Source organism: Labrus mixtus, chromosome 12 (genome assembly GCF_963584025.1).
Source record: "Labrus mixtus chromosome 12, fLabMix1.1, whole genome shotgun sequence".
Taxonomy (NCBI): Eukaryota; Metazoa; Chordata; class Actinopteri; order Labriformes; family Labridae; genus Labrus; species Labrus mixtus.
In genome coordinates this window covers 18,024,333-18,043,167 of record NC_083623.1, presented here as the reverse complement: position 1 = coordinate 18,043,167, position 18,835 = coordinate 18,024,333, and the positions used below count along the sequence as shown (strand labels likewise).

At 40.4% G+C, this 18,835-nt stretch overlaps 1 protein-coding gene across 2 annotated transcripts in view; it reads right to left on the bottom strand.

The window, feature by feature from the left end:
* pak5 (p21 protein (Cdc42/Rac)-activated kinase 5) overlaps positions 1-18,563 on the bottom strand; it is a 78,215-nt gene extending 59,652 nt beyond the window's left edge. The window contains exon 1 of one of the 2 annotated variants that reach the window (XM_061052420.1): positions 18,405-18,563. The gene's annotated coding sequence lies outside the window, so the exon portion shown is untranslated. The remainder of the gene's footprint in view (positions 1-18,404) is intronic. The other variant, XM_061052421.1, reaches the window with a different exon arrangement.
* Between the last annotated feature and the right edge of the window lie 272 nt (positions 18,564-18,835).

Sequence of the window (18,835 nt, the reverse complement as noted above, 5' to 3'; positions counted from 1 at the left end):
TCCAAATAAAAGTAATGCCGATTGATAGCGCTTCCTTTTATTTTTCTAAAACAACAAACACAAAAAGACACAATACAGGGGGTTATCTTGACTACACAGCCCTGTGTGACTCACATCTCCACCATTAGCCCACACATGGGAGGGGAAAGATAAGTCTAACCTACAAACAGAGTAGTGATACTTATAAAACATTGATCAGACCACTACTACACTCTGTGGACCAATCATGGCCCTCTCCCCCCTCCACTATCTGTCCTCTCAGTTCGAGGCTTACATCCCACTGCCTCCGCTTCCACCCCACTTGTCTTTAGCTGTGGATGGTGGATGGAAGCTTATACCTGTTGACCTACATTACACTGTCCCAGCCTGAGCAGAGGGAGTTACATCTATCCTGTTGAGAGCATAGTAATGTATGGGAGACATGCCATCCTTTTAATGGACTAACAAGAAGCTTTTGGTAGCAAGCAGGCAGTCGTGCTTTTTACTTCAAGACATGAAGCAACTAAAATTGAAAAAAAGCTGAATTTTAGGTGCTTTAAAATAAGCCATGTTTGTGTTTGTCAGAATAAACAAAAAAGATATTCAGCACGAGCCTCTTTTTGGACATATATGCACTCTGACACTTTTCTTTCCTTAGTGTTGATATTTGCAAAGCCCCTCATGCTTTTAACATAAAGCAGCAAACACTGCAGCTCACATGAAAGATGGTTGTTGCCATGGAAATCTGTGTCAAAAACATTGATTGGACATCACCAAGGCTTGTGTAGTGGTGTGATAAACAGGGTATTGTACTTCTGAAAAGAGTTTTATCTGGATTTTAACAGGCTTTTATTGTGAAGGTTAGCCGTGTTTAACCTGTATTCAAGTTTTGTAAACCGCCTTCAGGAATTGCTGTCAGTGAGTTTATAGTAGGGCATGTTAATGTTTGACACCTCAGAGCAAATTGTTGTGCTTTTATGACATTCTGCACTTTCTGCTCCTCTGTTACCTTTAACCCCTCTTTTCTTTTACTCTGCGATTTCTTTTATAAAAGTGTGGAGAGAGCATGCACGCAACAATAAAGCCAGTGTGTGTTTTCTTTCTCTGCGACTACAGTCAATGTTGCAGGTTGGATAATCAAAGGCAATTTGGAGAAGTGTGTCTGTGTCTTTAAAACTGCAGCCAGACTTCTGAAACCATTTTTTTAGTTAATATTTTAATTAGAACTTTTTGGTTAGATTGGAACAGGAATTCAGACAGTTTACCAAGACACTAAAGGTAGCTATGTGCAGAATGCCACCCTATTAAAAGTCCCCAGTAAAAGTAATAAAAGCTAATAAAAGAGACAAACAGTTCTGTAGGTGTTTGAATCTAAGAGCAAAGCATGCAGCAAATCTTGAATAGTGAGTAAAGATCCAAATGATTACATTGTCCACATTAGAGTCTAATAAATACTCTTCAATATTTGTAGTTGACATGAGCTTGCAGAACTTTACCCGACAGCAGCAGTGGTGTGCCAGCAGACTTTGCTCAGCAACCTAAAAATGTTGACTTGTGTCGCACTCCCTTCCATGAGGGGAATCATCTCCTGAATGTGTGTGAACACAAGTCCAGAGCCATTCATGGACAAGAAGTCAATGCTTGCTGCTTTCAGCTTGTTACAAACAATGATCCCTGCAGGCTCCTTCTGTTGTCCAATATAACTATATGAGAATGATACTGCAAGAAGTGTTTGAACAGTGCAAATACAAATAAACAGCAAAGGTTCAGACAACAGGCTTGGAAAAATAAATCTTGTATCTATGTACAGAGAATGAAATGTGTACGTCATGAAGAAATAGTGTATAAAACATTTGTTTCAGTGGAAATGTTGAAAAAGGCAAATGATAATCATCAATATTAACAAATGGCGGTCAGTCGCTGCAAGTATCAGCTCTTTATTGATCTACAAAGCAGTAATGTAAAATAGGCACCAGCCCAAATAATAATGCAGTCTTTCAGTCCAGACTCCAAACTAAGTCACAAACTCAGCCAGCTCCAAAAAAAAAAACAGCACCAGATTCAGCAGCACTCAATAAAAGACATCTGCATCACTCCTCAGCATCCTTTCATCTTTGAAAGGTAATGCTGATATTCACTTTACTTTTGCTTTGATATATTCCCTTTCATTTTAGCAGCCTGCTTTTCTCTAAAAGCGCTCCAGCACTTTGTCTCCTGTGTTGTCAGTTGGTGCCATGTCAGGCACTTAATTAGAACATGTTGATACTGTGTAATTAAGTATGAAGCTTTTTAGAAAGATCAAGTGAAATGTATGCGTATGAACGGTAAACGTGCACAAACAAAGATGTTAATGGTAAAAAAAAAAACATAATCCTGTATGAACCTGCATGTACAAAATGACAGTGCTCCGTAGCTAGAGCATACAAAGTGAGGCATGATCAAGAAAACGATGAGCATAGCATGCTAGTCATTGCACCAATTGAAGATGCTAGCAGAGAGTATCAGTCTTTAGTCTAACCTAAATGAAAACAACCAGTGCTTTTCAACCAATAATATGTCACTGCTTTCCCTGCTGTTACTGGAGGGTTGTCGGTATTGGTTGATATTCAAGGTTAGGTATCCAAATCGGTATCTTAAGAAAAAGAAAGTATAGGATAGTTGTTCTCTAGAAGACGTAGGTTAGTATAAACTTTACAGACAGAATTTTTGTGTCAGTGTGGAACAAAGCCTGCACCTGCTCCATAGATGGAAAACTGATCAATACATATAGAGTTGGACATATTTATTGGAATTAAAAGTACAATAGTAAAAGTGGAAATAAAGTTCAGAAGATCTACAAAATCTGCTCTAGAGTCTGTAGATCATGAAACAGAGCGTTTCTTTGTACTTTGGAAGAAAACTAAAATGCAAAAGTTGAGAATTCTTACTACATGTAACTTTTGACTGGTCTTCTGACTACAGAGTTTCTTTTCAACATGAAATCTAAATATATCCCGTCTTCTTCCTCCTCTGAGCTAATGTGTGCTGCAAGGCAGTGGAGGGTCAGGGTGTGAAAGAATGACATGCGTCCAGTGGAGACGCTCTCATCAGCGGATCTCAGCTGCACAGAGTTTGAGGCTCAGCCGCTGACTCATACCAGTCCACATGACTTCACACACTGATGCTCGCTGATAACGTGCCGGGATTAGGGACACTGTGTGTGTGTGTGTGTGTGTGTGTGTGTGTGTGTGTGTGTGTGTGTGTGTGTGTGTGTGTGTGTGTGTGTGCGTGCGTGCGTGTGTGTGTGTGAACATGAATGTGTTTGTGTACTGTTCCAGGCCTAAGATCCGTGGAAACACAGATATACCGCCACTGATTCCTGCCGGTGGCACCCACCAGCGACTATGTGACCGGAATTTAGGGAAGGTCTGTGGTGTTAGTTCCCAAACTGGGGGTTGGGATACGCCTAATGGGTCGCAACTTGAATCCAAGGGGTCACGAGGTGTTTAGCACAGGGAACAAAACAGGAAAAACTACAAAAAAAGATATTCTTTTTAGACTTTGCTTTTCACAATAGACATTTTTGCAGTTAAAAGATGAAAAACATACATGATTACTGAGAATATTCACATTTTGTCAATGTTTGCTGTTAGTGTTGACTTAGAGTTTTGCTTTAAATGACTTGACAAAATAACTGTGAACAAAAATGAAAAAGGTATGTATAGGTCAAGCTAACAAAATAAAAATGGAAACTGAAGCAGACCAGATATAGACACTTGATACACTCAGAAGCAGCTCTAAATGTTCTCTAATGGTATTAAAGTGGAAAAGGGGTAAAAGCTTTCTCTTATTCCCTGCTGCCTTGGTTCTATTTTTTCTCTTTCTACTGCAGACTTACTCATCTTATCCCAGGAAGAAGAAATGAGCGGATAATACCATCAGAGCCTCTTATAATCAGATGAAACTCATTCAAAGTGACACTGGGTTTGATCTAATATATCACACAGTGAGTCTAAGCTTATCCCCAAATGTCTTTCTCTTCATTTAATTTGTCTTTCATTGTTTCATTCTCTCATATTTATCAGCTCATCTTTGTATTCAAAGTAGCCTATCATTTGAATGAATTGTTCTTCACAGGGGTCTCTCGAATGTCTGACGACAAAGACAATACAAATTCATGTTTTGTATAAGCATGACATGTTTAACTATGACAGAAGCATTCTGGATCACAAGTATGCTTACATGTCATATCAACTTCTTCTATAGAGACACTATTAATAGACTTGAGCACATCCACATATTAGTCACACAGATCTATTTACAAATACAATGATTGGCATGCACAAGATGAGATGTAGCATGTAGGACAGTCTAACAAGTTGCTCGACGCTATTGTCATGTCACTATCAAGGCATTAATGCTCAAGGTATTCTACATGTCCTGTGACATTTCATAATAGGAGTGACACTCAAATTGAATATTTTTGAAGAATGGTTTGCATTTCAAATCAATACAGAAAACTTTGTGAGGAATCATTTAAACATTGTGTATATCAGATCTATGGTGTAATCTTTAGCAAGTATGGAAAAACTCATTTTCTACCAGCAACTGGGGCTTTCTACATAGCAATATTTCAGACCGCCGCACATTATCAACGGCCACAGTATTTTGTGGGGTAACTTACAAGCCAGGTCGTGTTAATGTAAATAATTGAGTAAAACGTATTAAGGAAGCTAACGTTACAAAATGTAACTAGCTAGCAATAGTTGTTCCAGTCTGCTACAAACATTCAGATAATACAGAAGCTATCCGGATAATCTTCTCAAGCTTCTGTGTGTCAACAAGACAGCTTTAGATCCATTTCCCACCACTCAGTACACACACACACACACACACACACACACACACACACACACACACACACACACACACACACACACACACACACACACACACACACACACACACACACACACACACACACACACACACACACACACACACACACACACACACACACACACACACACACACACACATTCTTCAGGGGGATTGACTAGACCTGGCTGAGAAAGTAGCAGCCATCATTGCCTTGTCTGCTTGTAAACCACGAGGGCCAAAGCAATCATCACCCTTAAACACAACGTTTCCTATTACTCAGTGCGCGCGCACACACACACACACACACACACACACACACACACACACACACACTCACACAGCCATGGTCAATTTCTGCAAATGGATAAATTACAGGGAGGGAAATGCACAATAGCACAGCCATCAGAGGCAGAGGAAATGAAGAGGCCTAGCTAGAAGCGTAATAGAAGAACGGAAAAAAAACAAAGCCAAATAATTTATAATGCATTGTAGCATGCTGCTTAACTGCACAATCAGGAGAACTGCCTCTTTCCTGGAGCGTTACAAAAGAGACGAGACAGCTGCATGCAGGCCTGTAAGAGGTGAAGCCCTAGTTTCTGCTGCTAGCTTTTAGGTGAAGGAGGGCATGCTATTTTTAAACACATAATGTAAAGAGGCACGACTGACCACTGAATTCTTCCACATGTGACAACACAAATGCCTAATCTACCAAAATAGGTTCAGGGATAATAACTTAGATTTACCTGAGCTCTTCATTAACCAATTAGAAATTGGGGCTTAAATGTTTCCTTCAGGGGGGGTCCACCATTCTGTTGTAATGTGTTGCAGTAAAACTCTGAAACAAACAAAGACTTGCAGCCCATTTATATTTCAGCAGCATGCCGCTTCATCCTCATTTTCTTTAAAGCATCTCTCGGCTGACTTAGGGAGTTGTTTTTTCATCCTGAAACACACAGGGGGGTTAAAGGAAACTCATGCTTGGCTTAATTAGACCTAACGCGAACAGCACTGTGAATGCCACAAAATCAGAACCCCGCAAGGCTGCTGAAGCTGCAACCAAAAAATGAAAAAGCGTGACAACCAGGCGTACAACAAACCCCCATTGAGTACATACAGTTCACAAGCCTATATGCTGCACATTTAGCCTTTCCTTATGTTGATAACTACATTTAACCCAACTATGAATTAGCATGTCAGTCCAATCACATGAGAAATAACTGCTGCTTCCTCATGCTTTTTAAATGTTTTTTAGAGTGCTAAAAACAGGCTGACGTTTTAAAGTTATATATATATATAGGGTTGTAAGTTCATGGTTTTGTATAGGTCTAAAGGTCTACAATATTACACATACTTCTCAGGGTGTCAATCAATCTAAAATGGCACACTTGATGAGCTTTAGCCTGCAGCTGCTGCTCTGACAAGTTACAGTCGTTCACGTCAGAGTGGATTCCTTTTTTTATATCAGCTAAGTCTCTGCAACCCTCCTTTGTTGTAATTTCCTGCAGTTTCATGCCCGAGCATCAAAGAGAGCACAGCTGTGTCACTGGATGAATGCTTTAATCTATTCAGCCAGCACATCTGTGCGCCCCGTCTTACACTACATCATTAGCCGTCTGCCCTAATATGTGTATTTGTCGGTCTGTATTGCGTGTGTAGCTGGTCAGAATTTTGTGAGTATTCATGTGTGTACGTGTGATTACAGCCATGCTGCATACGGTGAATACATGTCGTGCTGCACATGAGCTTGCACATGTCTGACGTTGCTCTTATGCAGGAATCCGGCTAAAAATGCACCACACACACACTGACACAGACGCACACAGAGGATGACATGAGAGGATAATGAGGGACTTTTTTTATGCCTGAAGTTGTGTTGGGTTTCCTGCTGAAGGCCACATCAAGACATCACATCAAAGACGCTAATTTGTGTGATGGTAAAGTCCAAGCAGTGCTAAATTTAGGTTGGATCACTGATTTTATGACTGACGGGGGGATTAGAGAAGCCGACACAGAAAAAAAAGGAGGGAAGGAGAACGAGCGGTGGTGAGAAAAGATGGGGAGCTCCCCAGGAGAGCCACAACATCCTCATCACAGAGGTTTTAAAAGTGTTTGGACACATTTATCTAGTAAAACATGTCTGTATTTACAATCCCACATCAGCTGACACACGTCCACTGTGTTGATTGAAAGTACGGCAGGAATCTAGATTGACTCTGGGAACGGAAAGGAGTCCATTTTATAGAGCCACAAACCAAACAATAGACCTAGACTGTCTTCTTGGCTCATATAAATCATTGTCAACTGACTGCATCCAATCAGAAAGGCATCTATTCTGTATAATTAGCTTACAAACAGGATGCTGTTTGTCCTCTGCAATGCTGATTAAATGAATTTCTCTCAGATTCCAAGCACTCATTGGTCAATAAATGAATATAGATGTCAAGGTTAAGCTCAGTGACTTTAAATAATATAGGATTGGTATTTATTTAAATCAAAATGTATCATTACTGAGCCTAAACAGGTTACTATAAACTAAATCCTAACTAAATCTGTACTTTTAAAGGGTGACAAACTCTTTATACCTCCACATGTTAAAGCAGTGGTCATGCGGATGAGTAAGAGCTATACACTGAATTTGAAGAGCATTGTGGGTGGTGTCTTTTTAGGCCTTTTCTAAACCGGAGATATAACAGAAAAGGTACAGTATAAGGATTGGATTAAATAGTGTTTCTTTCTCTGCTTTGCAATGCTGCAAAGGTTAGCACACCCGGCTGATGAGCTTAAAACCTCCAAAAATCCAGCATTACTTTTAGTACCATTGTTTACTGACAGCATAAGCTTCTGTGGTTAAAGGTTATTTTACAGAAAGACCTTTTCACAACCAGCACGACCATCCACTGTGAGGTATTCACTCACTATGTGGAAGCTAATCATGGACGCTATTACGATTTAGACTAATGTTAGCAGTTCTGTTATTCTCAGTATTGCATTAGTTTTGACTCAAGAAGCCTAAGAAATGTATCTCAACTAGGGGTGTAAAGGTACACGTACTCGGACCGGACCGTTTCGGTACAGGGCTTTCGGTCCGGTCCGCACGCGGACCACATGGACCGCAAAGCGGAAGCACACCTCAGGTATGAGACACAGCTTTTAGTTAGTAAATTGTAAAAAAGTTCAAACATAAACTGTGCAGATTAATAGTTCCTCGAGCACTGTTGGTTTGGACAGTTGCATATAACCGGGATGGAGTTCTTTTTACGGACTTACTCTTAAGTTTTCATTTTCATTTTCAACGATGATCCCGCTCCAGCTGCGCTGCGGCGCAAAAGGCAAGACGCGTCTGTGTGGGAGCATAACCTGCAGCATGATAGAATGAACACCCTAACCCTCCCCAACAGAAAACCTTTTGCTAGTAATTCTGAACGGGACAAAGCCACAACAAATGCCTTTGAAGTTTTTATATCGACAGAGGGAAATAATAATAGTTCTGTGATGAAACTATACTGTCCCAGATGTGATTATGTTTATTATGTGCTCAAAGGGCATTCAAAAAAGTGTTGCCTTCATAAACTAAAAGGTGTCAGTGTAATTTAAAATAAACATTTTTACATATAGGCTATATTAATTACTTCATTTCATTCTAAAATACTTTATTTCATTCATATTGTTTATTTATTGGAGACTCTTTTGGTTGAAGGACGCAGCATAAGTTTATTATTTTTTTTTTTTACAATGTTTAATTTAAAATGTTATTAAAAAAGTTACCTGAGCAGGTTTACAAGTCTGAACTGTCGATGCTGCACTTAGCCCAATGTGTAAAAGGGAAATTCTAAGTATTCCTAGTAAAGAAAAAAAAGTGTTGCATCAGGTCCCTTTAATGTACCGAAAATGTACCGAACCGAAGCTTCAAAACTGAGAACTGTACCGAACCGAAATATTTGTGTACCGTTACACCCCTAATATCAACGTATCCAAGGTAAGGGTAGAAATGACCTACTATATCATCGCTATTAAGTGCTGGCTTCTCTGTCAACAACACGCCAGCCAGTATGTCCTCCTCCTAAGTTTCGATTTCAGTCCGGTATGGACTGTATTTGTTCCTCCCACAGAGGGTAGGCGGTTTTAAGGCATCACCTCGCTGACATTTTGGATGCCCCTTGCTTTGCTAGGCAAACAGCAAACACGATGGCAGGCAAGCAAACTGGTTCATATATAACTGATTCTACCCAACTTAAAAAGCTTCAGCATTTTTCTAATGAGCACCACAACCAGAAATGTTGTAAAACTAGGATGAATTCTAAAGATGCTTTTGAGAAATGGAGAGAGGTTAGAACGCAGAAAGGTTTCAAGACCGATGCAGTCTGGCTAAACACTGAAGCTTCCATGTCAGTGACATGGCAACCCATGTGCTCATTGGCTCTAGAGAGGAAGGGGTTGGGGAGACAGCTCTATCCAATGTTTTGACAATTGTAAAGTACACCTTTTAAACACTAGGTGTCAGGGTTACATATCACTCCTTTTACATCAGTCAGGTTTTGGCCATTTTTGCACGTCATCTCATCAACACCGTCCGTCTCAGAAAGAGGATACAGTGTGGATGGCAGAGAGGATGCTGTGATATAAGCCTCAGTGCGATAGCAGGCCGCATCTTCACCCTCTCAGTTTCCTTTGAAGTCTCCCCATGGGGGAGTGGGAGCTGGAGGTTGGTAATGAATCAAGCTGAGCCATAATGAATCTCCTTATTCAAGTCTGCTTTGATGAAATTCCACCTGACTGATCTCAAATCACAGAACAAAACAGCGAGAGCTTGCTGACAACTGTTATGAAAGCTATTCTAGCTGGCAATGGGATGGAGAGTGTCGAGCGACTTCAAGGATCCCTCCAGGATACTATTCTCTGTTTCTTCCCTTCAGTTGTTCTTCTCTTCCTTCCAACTTCCTCTGTGATCACTGAGTAGGCTGAATTCAGATGAGAGTGCCTACGGTTAATGAGAGTGTTCTCTCCTGGTTGGTTTCAGTCTACAACACAGCTTTTTTTATCTTTAAGAATGGAATACACCCAGAGGAGAATTTAAACAGAAACTACAACATTTATTGTTGTAATCCTGAACTGGGAGCAGGGGTAACAAATATGCACATGTTCAGCAAAAATCTTAACTGAGTTACTTACCATGTGTAAGCCAAGTCCATTTAACATAACACATATAAAACAATCACCCTGTAAAAAAAGGCTACATAAAAAAAATGTATTTTTTTACACTTCATAAAAGAGGATGAGCACAGAACAGTCGACATGCTTTGTTAAAGTCTGGGGTCCATCTGGAAGCCTGCGGTATTCAAGTAAGGTGGAAGAGACTGCCAGGAGTAACAAAAGAAGTAAGTAATTAAAGAGTGCTATCTCATAGACAAAACATGCACTTCTTTGTTGTTTGTTTTTGAGCTTTACAGCATGTGGTGTCTAACTGAACTTGTAACACAGCTGCAAAATTCCCTTTTAGCCAGAATGAAAACTAGGTTTTTGTAAGGATTTCAACAAATAGAAGAGCCAATTAAGTCAGAATTAATTGAGGAATTTGGAATATAACAAAGAAGGCATGCGTTGAAGCTACGGTGTGATGCTGAATTCATTAATCGGCTTGACAACCTGATTTAGAATATTTCTAACTTTCATTTCACTGAAATATTCTTTAACATTGGTTAATATTGAAGAGTTTCTAGGATCTAAATACACTCCCAGTCTGCAGAATTTGAAGAGAAAATAGCTGTTGTTTTTTTAACATTTGTGAAACTTTGTCTATATTCCTGGTACAGTTTCAATAAGTCCTCTGCTGGGGGAAGGGCGCAGACACAGCAATGGGCTTTCTAAGGCTGCCCTTTCCAAATAGGTATCACTTTAATAGTGATTAAACTGGAATTAGGCTTCAAATGGTGTCTACAGCAGTTGTAGAACAGTAATGTAGAACAAAAACAAATGGAAGTGCGAAATGTTTGACAACAAACTAGTATTTAACAGATTTAGTCCCCTATTACACACCCAGCGCCGTGCACAATTCTTGCCCTCCTTTTTGGCAAAACACAGGGCAAACACCCAAGTTTACAACCATGCATACACGCACAAACGCTTCCACAGAAGAAGTGCCACTCCTTCAGCCCGCAGGGTGGGTGACAGAGCTGTGAGGGCAAGCGCTGCGTTTGGGCAGCAACAGAGGCAGATGCAGCATTCAGTCGCCTGAGGGCATCACTGGGTATTCAAGCTTCACTGGGCCTCTTCATCATTGCCCTCTGATGCCTTAGACCAATGACCAACACCACAAACACACACACACGGCCAGCACAGAGCCAGTCAGGCCTTTCCAGCCTCTCAGACAAGAGGGGAATTTGGAAGGAAGTAGAACAGCCTCAATGAGCGCAGACACAGGCAAGTAAGACTGAAAAACTGTCGAGGATGTAGGCTATGATAGCCTGGGTCTCTTATACTACTTCTAATGCTATGTGAGTATCTAGGTTAACTCTGTGTGTGTGTGTATGTTTGTGTATTTATGTGGGAGTTCTTAGCCTGAGAAATGACAGACATGACACATCACAAAGATGGTCGGCACAACATTATTTGACAAACATCATTTTATTTGGGTTTATGAAGTCAGATGCTCTCCAAAACTAAAATGCTGCAAAGTCTGTAAAAAAAAAATTCTAGAGCCATAACAATATCCAATTACAAATCTGAATTACTAAGGGGATTTCTACTGCTACTTTGGCCAACATAATGATTTCTTAAGAATGCATAACAATGATTAAACCCTTTCCATGTGGATTGTAAACTAATTCTGCACCAATATGACTGAGCAAAGGTTCTCAGAAGATATTTTTTTCTTTAACAAACAACTTAGATGGGGCGCTGGTGGTGCATTGGTTAGTGTGCGCGCCCCATGTATGGAAGCTGTAATCCTCCAAGCGGGGGCCCAGGTTCGAATCCGACCTGTGGCTCCTTTCACGCATGTCATTCCCCACTCTCTCTCTCTCCCTGATTCCTGACTCTATCCACTGTCATATCGCTACAATAAGGCACAAAATGCCCTAAAAAAATCTTTAAAAAAAACAACTTAGATAAAGAATATTTGACACTGACTGTTACACACTGTAGACCGACTCTGGTAAAGTCAGAGCTGCTAGGCTCAGCTGTGATTCTTTGCTACATGTGCTGCAGACAGTGTTGAGAGAATGTAAACTATGTAGTCATAGTGTGCTCTGCTGGACGATATACAACCTAAATTTGGTAACATGTGGGCTGGGTACGCCATTTGCATTGAGCCGATACTATCCCCTCACTGAGAAATCTACTAACAAACAGATGAACAACAACAACTGCACCTTTCTAGTAAGGAGGCTTACGTGAGTGAAAGATATTACATGTGAACCTTTTTGCCAGATCGATGGGCCAGATCCACCAAAAGATTGCGCTGCTTTTGCTAAATAAACCCTGAGAAAGTTTCCCCTCCCCTCCTAACTCATCATCTTCATGTGGGCAGAAGAGCTCCATCAGCTTAGAGTGCAGCTCTGCGCAAAGCAAAGGTGCATTTTCTCAACATCTAGACGCAAATCAAATGCAAACTGCATAGAGCACGACAACAATTGGAGCTTGTATTGCAAATGACATTTCTTGGGGATTACCACAGACGTGACGCTACGAAACGATGCTACTATCAGAGAGCTAAAAAAAATAAACAAATAGAGAGATCACTTTTATTGAAAACAGAAACAAACCCAGCTAAAGTTCTAGCATATAGACTTAGGAAGCGCATGAGTAAATCCCACACTACTGAACTAAAGGGTGATCAACCAAATATAACTGTCAAAGAAGAGGTAGCAGCAAATTTAACAAGAACTCATGATATGATGATGACAAGTCAACTCTCAACAGAATGCATCCTCATAACGGCAATAACAACAGATTACATATCTAGACAAATACTTTAAAGGGCAAAACACCCCGGGATGACGGATACACATATTAGTTTTACTAAGAGTTTAGTGTTTCACTGACACCAATCCTATATAAAGTGTATAATAATGCATTAGATACAGGTAACAGGGCACCAACCTGGAACTCATCAGTGACCGTCGCGAAGTGTTCATCCTACAGACCACTTTCTCTACTAAACACAGACCAAAAAATACTATCATAATAATAGCAGAGGGGCTAAAAGATACAATTCAAAACATTGTAGATAGGGACTTGTGTGGCTTTGGCTCTAACACATATTTGGCTGACAATATAAAGCAGACTCTTAATATAATTGATCATTGTAAAAAAAAGATAAGAAAGACTTACTCTTGGTTACAATAGATGCAGAAAAAGCCTTCGACAGAGTCCTCTGGCCGTACATATTTAGTGCAGCAAAAGCCTTTGGTTTCCAAAGTAAATATTGATGGAGGAAGTCTGAGTGACGTCACCCTTCTGTTACAGCAGGGGGCTCTGGAGGCTCATCCGCAGCAGCCGCAATGCTGGAAATCCTGTCTCAGCCTTACTTTCAGTCAGCCTAACGACAGGCTGAGAACTGGAGCTGAGGCGGCATTTAACCCTCCTGACAAACCGTTACATCGCGCCCATTTGTCCATCAGGTTAGCTACGCGCCTAACTATGGATAAAACGTTTTGTAAAATCAAAATGGATATATTATCTGAAGTGGCATGGGATTCCAAATTTGAACCAAACATGTGATCTTCAAAAGGATTTAAAACATTCTCATGTAATGATTAACAATAATATTATTTTATTTAAGACATTAGTCTCAGAATACAATCCACCAGAAAGCAGCTTTTATAAATATCTACCAATAAGAACACATCTTTTAAAACGTCTGAAAAATCAAACCTCTAAAGATGCGCATCCACTTATTTGTCTTTTGACAAATAATCATAACAAAGTAATGAAAATGTCACTCTCAAAAATATATAAAGGTTTACCAACAATAACATACAACAAAAACTGACCTGTGAAAAAGGAAAGGAACTAAACGAGGAAGAATGGAAGCAAGTGTGCAGCTAAATATTGGAGAAAATTTGCACGGAAATTATCAACAAGACTCTTCATTACTCCTGACATTCATTCGAAAATAAAACCATCAGTGAACTACTGCAGAAAATGCAGCCAAACAAAGGCAAACTATGCACACACCTTCTTCTTCTGTAAAGCTTTAAATTCTTTTTGGCTCTCTGTCATAATGACTGTTATCACTATATTTGATATGAAAAACCAACTTTACCCCATTTATATTATTTTTGAAAAGTCACCTCCAGAGCTATCACAGGAAACAGACCAGTACAGGTGCAGAATACTCCAAACAGCAGCCAAGAAGCAATAGCTGCAGTAGGTGTTGGTTAAAACCCATCAGTCCATCAGTACAAAAATGGAAAATAACAATACAGGTCATATCAGAAATGGAGAAAAACTGAGGAGATGTTGGTCTAAGTGGGCCAAATATGAGGTTATGAAATAGTTTATCAGTTACTTATAACCAATTCTGCATCTGTAATTAACACTTTAATAAAAATAAATAAAAACAATAACAAGATAGAAGTAGCTCTTATGAAACTGATGACAGACATAGTCAGCTTAAATATTTAAGGAAGGAGACACGCTTGCACACAATAAAGCAATTTATTTTCTGAAACCTTTGCTTTTTCTCTCTCTGTGTCAGTTTGGATTAGTGTATGTTGACATAAAAGAAGGTTTGGAGCGTTCATTTAACTTAGGCATGCATGTTCATTCATAAATGAGAATGAGTTGAGGAGTACAGATAGAAGTGATGAGTTCGGTTCCTCCCTTTTTTGTCTTTCATTTTTTTCCTCGCGTTCTTCTGTTTACTTGTTTGTTTTGTTGGATTTTGGGTTTGTGTTCTTTATAGCAAACTCTTTTTGAATTACTGGGTTTATAAAATATTGAAGTTGTATACACAAATACATGTTAATACAATGTATACTTTGTCAATGAATTTACTGCAATAAAAGAATAAAAAAGGATTCTTGAAGAAGAGAAGATAAGGAGATGAGATTGTATCAGAACATTTCTACATATACAGTATGTTCTGATAAATGGTTTCATATCAGCATATATTGGAAAACCTATATTTGGATATAGATATACTGTGCTGTTCCCATTTTAACCTAATACTGTAATATTGGCTGAAGGATATATCAGTCAGGCTCTAATCACGATGCCACGTGTAAATCATGAAAGTGTATGGAGGAATTTAAACATTCTAAATGTTGGAAAGACAGGAACATGAAGTCCATACAGACACATTATATCTCCCTACATCTCACTAAATTGCTTTATGTTCATCACTGTACCTTTGTCATGTCTCTTTCATCCACTCTTCTCTTTCTGACACACACACACACACACACACACACACACACACACACACACACACACACACACAGACATCTCATTTTGCTACCAACATGTCAAGTCATGCAGAAAACTCAGGGGAGGCTTTTTTTTTTTAATCCCGGGATAAAAACAGCAAAATGCAATAACCTGGGACAAAAGTGCTGACATCTGAAGATGAGTCCAGCTTTCAGACAGACTGATTGGCTGCAGCTGAAACAAGCAGGAGACCCCCCCCCCCCCCCCCTACAGACTCAGAAAGAAAGAAAGGCAGACAGGCACTTCTTCTAAATTCTTTCTAGACTGATCCTCTTATTCTCCCGCTTCCTTTTCCCTCATATCTTTATTCTTCACTACCCCATTTTCAAATCCCAACACTTTTACCCTCTCCCTATCTGTTACCAGCACCACCAGCCTGCAGATTATCTCTCCATCCTCCTCCACCTCCTATGGTCACCTGTCCTACAGTTTCTTACATCTTGCTTCTCTCTTCTCATCTTATCCTCCTCCCCCATATTGCTTTTTTTGTCTCTCTTCTCCTCTGAACCTTGTTTGCATGCTCCCTCACTCGGCTCCTTGATTAGAGAGATCGACCAGCAAAAGTGTGCCAGACACTTGGTTAAAACAGCCAATGAGTCTTTGGAGAGGCTGCTGTTTGAATAGAAAGGCTGAATCAGAATCTTCAATTACAGCTAACACATTACCACCCTTGCATTTCAAACTGTAATTAACCACAGAGAGGGGCTGTGCAGATGTTAGATGGTAGCTCATGGGGTAAGGCTTGAAGGTTGAGAAAGTAGCAAAAATAGAGAAGACGTAATAGAGTCTACAGAGCGAAAGACTTTCTTCTTCTGGTCAAATTATTCAATGTGTGACTCCCTCGGATTCTTATGTAATTGTGAATTTGTGCAAGGCTGCCTCCTCATAGACAGCCAAGCAGTCCAGTGCAGAGCCATGGGGACAAAAATAGTAATTGTGTTCATTATCCCTTTCCTCTTGTGCTCACCTTGGATTCTAAAACATTTAACAGGAGAGGACCTTTGAGTGGGTCCTTGCATGTGTGTAAATGTTAGTGAGAGAGTCAGAATGTGAGCGGACCGAGGTTGTGGGATTGTGATAACTTCAAAGGTTATTATTATTATTATTACTGCAGGCTGAAGCCATGCTCTGGCATCCCTCAAGCTTTGATCATTATGTAAAGCTGTTGTGCTCAGTGCTGGCACTGAATACATTACAGAGTGGATATAACCAACGAGAGCACACAGACTAACACATTGACTCAGCTGCTGAGTTACATCCGACTTCAATATAGCAAGCATAACATCATCTCTGAAGGACAAATGCTTTATCTCACCTTAACGTGTTAGAGAGACTCTACGTCCCTAGCTCTGATATTTAAAGGGCCACTCACCGATTTCTAACCTGATAATAGTTGTTATAGTCACACGAACTACAAAACCTTCCAAAACACTTGTTAGGTATATAATCAAATCATCAAGGTTATCTCAGCTTTAAAACCCCATGAGAGATCGTAAAAGCCAAGATACAAAAGTTTAGTAGGAGTGCAACCAGGATAGTTTCCTGCAGGATATAGATGCACGACATTACAGTCTTACAAAGCTGTCACTGTAACTCACACTATATCTGTCTTGGAAAAAGCACACATTACTCTGGAAAAAAACATGAGCTTTCATTGACATTTTTGAGGTTTTGCAGTGGCATATTTTAATTTTGAATTAATACAATTTCACGTATTTTGGCAGTAGGCCCTCTAGTGTCCAAAACAGGAAATGGCTTTCTTAAAAGATTTAATTGGAAATAAAAGCCAACTGTTGATTTACTATCCAAGGTGGGATTATCAAGCCTATAATTAATTATTTGTTTGCCAATTGTAAGCCCCAATTTCCTTCAACATAAGGTTACATTCTCAGATGACGTGTCATCCTTCAAATCCAATGATGAGTAGGCATCTACTTATAAGCCAGCGAAACCTACTCCTCACATTAGAGGCATTTTGGTTTAAACGTGATTTAAATAACTGATTTATTATCAAAATAATTGGTGCTTAATTTCCAGAGTTAGAGGACTTGTTCTCATTCCTCCCCTGTGCAAACCACTGGCTTTGTTGTTGACTGGAGGTGATAGTTAGCTCAATTGGCTACGTTCTAACCTTATAGACAAATAGGCCTAACAACATTAGCACATTGTTCTAAAATACATTTTCTGGGGCAAAACATAGGCCTCCTGGCAGCTTTTAGGTTTGATGCTACATGTCGTTATTGCCCCTGAAAACAGAGTGGTGCTGTTAGGGTGATTATAAGCTTAGGAGGGGAACCCCATCTCACAGGGCCTAGCCACCACTTTTAATTTTCGTCTACAGATTCTAATCCCCAAAAAGCCACATTGAACTTGAAAACAAGCCATCTGCTCCTGCCCTTACCTGGCCTACATTAGCCCTGTGCACAACACAATCTCTGTCCGGCTGCAAAGGGGGGGGAAACATGGCACTGCAAATTAATGTCTTGCACTGTCATCATCACTGTCATGACAGTGAAGCTATAAATACGGAGGAGTGATACAATAAAAAGAGGTGCTGCCACGGTAGAAAATAAAGAAATACAACAGCACGAGTGGTCCATTAAGGCTGTTAACTCAGCATTCAGCACCACACACTGAGCTCATGCTATAGATTATAAGGCTGTAGATTCTTTACAGTGATATTTTTATTCGATCGTCGATAACAATTGCTCCTCGTTTAAGGAACAATTACAGCATCAAGGACAATGAGGCACAAACAGGCGTGCAGTGTATTTGCAACATGTTAAGGTGTAATGCTGCCCACCCAGTTCAATACCAAGGACAGCGGCCGACGCGCGTAGAGCCTGACAGCCATGACAACACATGCACTACAAAATGACAGATTTATCTCTGCACGAATGCATCGTCAGCAGCGACACAAACCTGCCCTGAATGACACTGCTGTTTCAGTGGGATGCATTAAACCCGCGGACATCCACACAGGGACACAAACTAAACCCCTAGAAAAGCAATTCGCCTTTCCAAAGCGGATTTTTTTTTGCCCCCCCCACCCCCCCGAAACAAGAAGCAGCAGCCACATTTACACCAAATCATATCGTCAGAGCATGTTTGTCGAATAAAAAATGATTCGTACATACCTGCTTCCCGCGGTCGAAGAGCTCACATGTCCCGTCGTTTATTTAAGTCTGTTGTTGTGGATAATATAATTATAGTAGGCACCGTTGTGTGTCTGCCAGCGCCATGTTATTCTCACTGTGAGGAGGACTGTGCGGTCCTGTGCGCTACATCCGGGCTGTTGAGAGGAGCGAATGAGCGCAGTCTGAGGCGGCGGAGAGGGCGGAGAGCGGTGTGGATATGTGGAGCACCTGTGCAACAGGGCAAGGGCAACTTTCACATACGACCACTGACTGTGGGCTACCTACATCAGGGGTGGGCAACTGGCGGCCCGGGGGCCACATGCGGCCCCCATCAACCCTCAATGTGGCCCTCAGGTCAATGTTTACATATCAATGAATTGGAAACATGAAGAAAACGTGACAAAATCTGCCATGAAATCATGAAAACCAGA